We start from the raw sequence: 6000 nt of genomic DNA, 5'->3' as shown, positions 1-6000 counted from the left end.
CGGCTGGGGTGCCGAGATTGCGGGCTCCTTGGACAGGTAAGTGTCCATATATTAAAAGTCAGCAGCTACAGTATTTGTAGCTGCTGACTTTTAATTTTTTAACTCCTCTTTAACCCTTCTAAGGCTTCTGCCAGGACTTTCGTAAAGATTCTGGGAGCTGACGCCAGCCCAAACAGGAGGGCATTGAATTGAAAGAAGACAGCCTGGCCTGGTCATTTCACTGCAAATCTGAGGAAAGGTTTTCAATAATCTCTGATGGGTATACACATCTTTCAGGTCGATTGCCGCTATGATTGCCCCTTTGAATAATAGCTCTCTTGTTGTGTATATTGTGTCCATTTTGAATATTTTGCAAATCACAGTTTTGTTGACTTCCTTTAAATTGAGGATCAACCTGTATTTTCCCGAAGGTTTTCTGCTTGTGAACACATGGGAGTAGAATCCTCCCCCAAACACCAGCAGCCCACCACCAAGATGGCCACCGTGTCCCTTCCGCCACCCAGAAATGACACGGCTCTGGCTCCTACGAGAGTGCTGCATGCAACTGGATCACCATGGTGCTCAGGAAGACAAGCCCCACACTGCCCACCACTGGGAATGCAGACTCTGCAAAACCGCCAGAGTCTCCACTGTTGCTCCCCCTGAAGGACACAAAAAACGAGAGGGGAAGGGGTCCCTCATTCCCCCTCCAACCAGAGGCCGAAGGGGCAAGAACTCCCCAGTTTAGACAATCCCCAGGGTCACTGCCCCGGTTAAAGAGAGACTAGGGTAGGGAGGCTCCTGCCACCTAGCACAGAGGCCCGACAGTATAAAATATCAGCAATCTTGAAGTGATCCTGTCTGGCCGAGAAAACACAACATACTGAGGGACTCTGTCTCACAAGAGGTATTTAAACTAATGTGGATTGTGTTTCCTGTGCTAAGTGGGAGGAGCCTATCTCTCATTAAGCCATCCTGGAAGATGACTGGGGAAAACATGACTTTACCCCCTTCCTGCCCAGGCCAATTTTCAGCTTTCAGTGCTGTAACACTTTGAATAACAATTGCACAGCCATTCAGCACTGTACTCAAACACATTTTTCCCCCCTCACCTTCCAGGACAGCTTCTTGAGATGATTGGCTCCGCCCTCTACAGGAAACACAAATCAGATACAATTCAAAAGGCCCCTCCCTTTCCTCTGACCCTCAGTTGTTTTGTGTTTCCAGAACCTCCAGGAGCACTGACATGTTTTTTGTTTTCTTGGGTCTGGTAACTGTGGTTGGTGGACCCCCCTTCTCTAGTATCATCCAGGACTAGTTGTGGCCAAGTCCTGGGTGATAGTCTGTACTTCTACCAGAAGGGTTCCCTTTTTTGGTGGGTTTCTTGCCTACCTGGTGGTGTAAGTGGTGGCAACTCCCTTCCATTTTTTTCCCCAGCTCTGGCTGTGTGGATCTGTGTCCTCCTCGTGCTTCACCAAGGTGTACCAAGATGGCGTTGGAGGACTTCTGGTGACGCAGCAAGATGGCGCCAGAACCGGAGGTCACATGACGCACTTTCGGGCGCCGTTTTTTTCTTAAGGAGCATGGCGTGGATACAGTGAGGACATGCCGCTTGGGGAACAGTTTGCTGAACGCCGGACAGGCACATTTAGTGGTACAGCAGCAGTTGGTCTCTACGGCCGATCTCCACTTGCTTCATGGAGCTTGAGGACAGGTCTGAGGGTGGAGCGCCCGCTCAGATTGAACCAGCGGCAGCATCCGGGTCCCATACTGCCCCCAAGGCCAAACCAGTGAAGAAGAAATGTGGGAACTGTAGGGCCAGGCTTTCTAATAGTTATAAAAGACTATTTTGTGAGGATTGTATCCCATCCAAAGCTAGTTCAGAGACTTCCTCTTTTAAGGAGTTAATGTCTTCTATGAAGGCGGTAGTGGACTCCTTTCGGTCCCTTAATGACAGGTCTAAGGCCTTCCTCGTCTAGGCCCATAGCTCAAGAGCCTTCAGCCTCAGCTAGATCCCTTCCTCTGTTAGTGTCTGAGACCATTAGTTCTCACAATACTTCCGATCTGGAAGAAGGTGAGAATCCAGTTTCTTCATCTGATGAGGAATCTGCATCAGAGGATACGGGTAGCTCATCTAAGTATCTTTTAACAGTTGAAGATATTGATGAGCTACTAAAGTCAATATATACCTCGGAGCAGATTGAGACGCCACATCAAGCCCAATCTGTACAGGATAAAATGTATACGGGTCTACGGGGCGGAAATCAAGAGCCTTTCCAGTACACCAGTCACTTAAAGACATGATTCTTTCTGAGTGGAGAGAACCTGAAAAAAGGCTGTTCCAGTCTAGGGGACACAAAAGAAGGTTTCCTTTTCAGTCTGAGTTCGAGGAGGTTTTCTTTAAGTGCCGTAGATTAGATGCCCCTATGTCGCAGGTGTCCAAGAGGTCAGATCTTTCTCTTTTTTTTTTCAATTTTATTGAAAGATTTTCAAAATACGACATAAAATACATTTAGTACAAAATATACAGTGTAAAGAAAAATATATATATTCAGCTAGCTGCAGTAGTGGAAGTATCCCCTAAGGCAGGCAAGTGGACATTTAACAACCAATGTATTTCCTATTGCAAACTAACTAGTTGCATATGTTACCTCGAACAACCATTAGGGGGACACTAACCTAGTAAGGATTTATACTATCAACTAACGTGTTTGGTTGTCAAATAACAGTAGCTGAGTGTATTTGAGTCTGCGTTGTATGGAGAAAATAAACTTCACCTATAATACAACTTAAGGTGGTATTTAAACAAGAGTGAGAAGGGAATAAACATTTGGTCTGACCTGAGCCTGAAAGAAGGTGACAATGATGAGTGTTATCATTCAAAAAAACAAACAAAAAACAAATCATTAGTTCACATTAAACCAGTTTTTCCATATTTTCCAATGCATATCAAACTTTTCCCTAGTGCCACATCTGCCAGCTAATAGCAATTTGTAACCATAGTGTGAATGGGTGGTTAATAGAACCTCCGAAGCGTTTGGTGCTTTACCCTTTTTCCAGTGCTTTGCTAGCGGTTTTCAAGCAACTAATGCCCTGTACACACGACCGGTTTTGCCATTGGAATAAACTCCGAAGGTTTCTCCGACGGAATTCCGCTCAAGCGGTCTTGCCTACACACGGTCACACCAAAGTCCGACCGTCCAGAATGCAACACGTACAACGGGACTATAAAAAGGAAGTGCAATAGCCAGTGGCCAATAGCTTCCCTCTCGTACTTGCTTCAGAGCATGCGTCGTTTTTGGTACGTCGGAACAGCATAGAGATGAGCGGGCTTCCCGATAGGAATTGGTTCAGTCGGAAATATTTAGAACATGTTCCATTTCTAGGTCCGTCAGAATTTTCGAAAAAAAAAGTCTGATGAGGCATACACACGATCGGAATAGATGATGAAAAGCTTCTGTCAGACTTTTTCTGTCGGGACATGTGTGTACGTGGCATAAAAGAATATGAGAAATCACAACCTGGAAATCAGGGGGAAAGTTTTCAATACTGATGTTTAGGACTGCCAGGCCTGAATTGGGGGGGGGGTGTAAGAATACCTGTAATGTTTGAGATTGAGTGGAATATGCTATTCTAAAAGCTGGTCAAATGCTTACAGGTCCAGAACATGTGGAGAAGGTTACCAACTGCGCCGCAGTTTCTCCAGCAGAGTGGGGAGTTAGTTTGACCAAATTTGGAGAGTCTATAGAGTGTGAGATTTTTTTGTGCCAATTCCCAGTGGTTAACACATTTAGAGGCTTTATAGTTCGCTTTGAGTGCGTGTTTCCACTGTAAGTCTGTGATGGTTATGCCTAGGTTGGATTCCCATTTCTGGTAGGGGTGGGAATTAATGAAGGTAAGTTTTTATACCCTTAGGGGGTGTAGGAGAAGTGGTGTAAAATCGCCATATTGCGTCTGTGAGAAATATGCGGTGAACTTTGTTGGATCTCAGGAGATGGGAAACTAGATCTTTCTTTTGAAGACTCTGGGGTCCTCAAGGATCAAATGAATAGAAAGGCCGACTCATTGCTACGTAAGGCCTGGGATGCTTCACCTTTTTCTTTAGGTCCGGCGGTAGCATCCACCTTTGTGTCTAGGAATTTAGACGTATGGGTTCAGCGTCTGGATCATAGGCGTGCGCAGACCATGGCATTAGTGTGTGCACCCAAAGCTCAAATACACGTATGTATGTATGTATGTATGAATGTATGTATGTATGTTATATATATTTATACATTTTTTTTATTATTTTTATTTTAAAAAATATTTTAATAATTTTTTTTATTATTTATGTTTATATTATTTTTTTATTTTTTTTTATCATAACTTTTTTTTACAATTTTATTTATATATTTAAATATTATTATATATGAAAAAATATACGAAAACCCCCTAATGGGGCTTTAAAGCAGCCAATAAATTCAAAGTGAGTGAGTAGTCAAAAAATAATTTTATTAGTACAGGTTATATAAAACAGGTAGGTTCTGACCTACAGAGTCAGGACATGAACTGGAGTACAATATAAGATAAAAAACACGACGGACAGTGCCCGTAATCAGGAACAGTGTACAACACAGTGTATTTAGACAACAAGATCATAGATACTAAAATCCTGACGCGTTTCGACCCTAACTGGGTCTTCTTCAGAGGATGGTTGTCAGCTGTAGGAATGTAAGCATATATCAAACATAGCAAAAAACACCAACAACAAAGGACTTGTGTATATGTAACACAACATATCTGCATAAATTGCATAATTACCAGTCACAAAGTTCCCGATAGTTCTGAATGTTCGTGATGAAAAAGATATGGTCCCTCCTATGTCCTTTGCCTCCCCAATGACAGGCCAGCTCCCCAGAGAGCGGGTAATAGGCCAACATGCCTTGCAAGGGATCACGCATACACTACCCCCCGCGAGGGGGGAACGGACGGTGGGGGGCACACAGTGCACCCAAGATGGAGCAACGGTGATGCTAGAATCAAATTAGAGGCAAGGAATCATTAGTTCCCCCAGAAGAAGAATAATTTCCCCTCGTTCAAGACAGTTTTACTCGTGTTGGAATATAGATCCATGGGTATGCAGGGGACAGAGGGTACAAAAGCGGGAAAGGAAAAAGGGGGGAGGGAAAGAAGGGGGGGGGAAAGGGCTTAGCCAATTAGCATTTCCTTTTTAATGTACTAAGCTTCAGGGGAGGCTCATTGACTCTCTCCTGACTCTGTGAAACGCCCGTATGCAGCCACCGGTCTGATCGATTGGTAAGTACTTTTGAAACGTCTGTAATTGTCCTCCTTGATGTGTGGTTCACACCATGGCTCTGCAGTACCACCACTCATTTTTTCTATCTAGTGATGCCTGATGCTGACATTACAACCTTTCAGAACCCTGGGCAATCTGATTTAAGCCACTCCGGTCCTCAGTATTAGGTAATAAGCACTGCCGTCACCTTTATGCACTCTTCTATTCCTTGTGTCTATGCATCACGTATCGTTTGGTTTTGTTTTGTTTGTTGTTGTTCTGCTGTGGGTTTTTTCACACATATGTGCCTTCCCATTCCTCCCTTCCTTTCCATCTCTAGTCATTTCCCTTCACTTCATCACTTTCACTACCGCACCACCCCTATTTCTCCTCCCTTTCCAGCTCTCGGCTGGTTTTCCTCACCTTGCACCTTGGTCCCTTTCACTGGTGTACGGCAAGTACTATTATTTCCTATACCTCCACCGTTGTATGGTCCTTAATGGGCAGCAGGGCACTTGTTCACTGTAAGTCACAATTCCACTGTTTCCACTTTTTGGTTTTCACCGCTCTTTCCCCCTTCGTTTGCTCCCTTTCATTCGTCTCCCCCCCCCTCTCCCTCCCCCTCCTTTTCCGTTTTCTCCCCCCTCCCTTTTTTCTCCTTCCCAGAATCTTTCCTCTATCCCCATCCCCCCCCCTATATTCCCTCTCTTCCCCCCTCCCCCCCTTTTCCTTCCCCCCCCCTTCTT

The sequence above is a fragment of the Aquarana catesbeiana genome, linkage group LG05 (genome assembly GCF_042186555.1).
Source record: "Aquarana catesbeiana isolate 2022-GZ linkage group LG05, ASM4218655v1, whole genome shotgun sequence".
In the NCBI taxonomy this organism is placed as follows: Eukaryota; Metazoa; Chordata; class Amphibia; order Anura; family Ranidae; genus Aquarana; species Aquarana catesbeiana.
Note: the sequence above shows the minus strand (reverse complement) of the source record.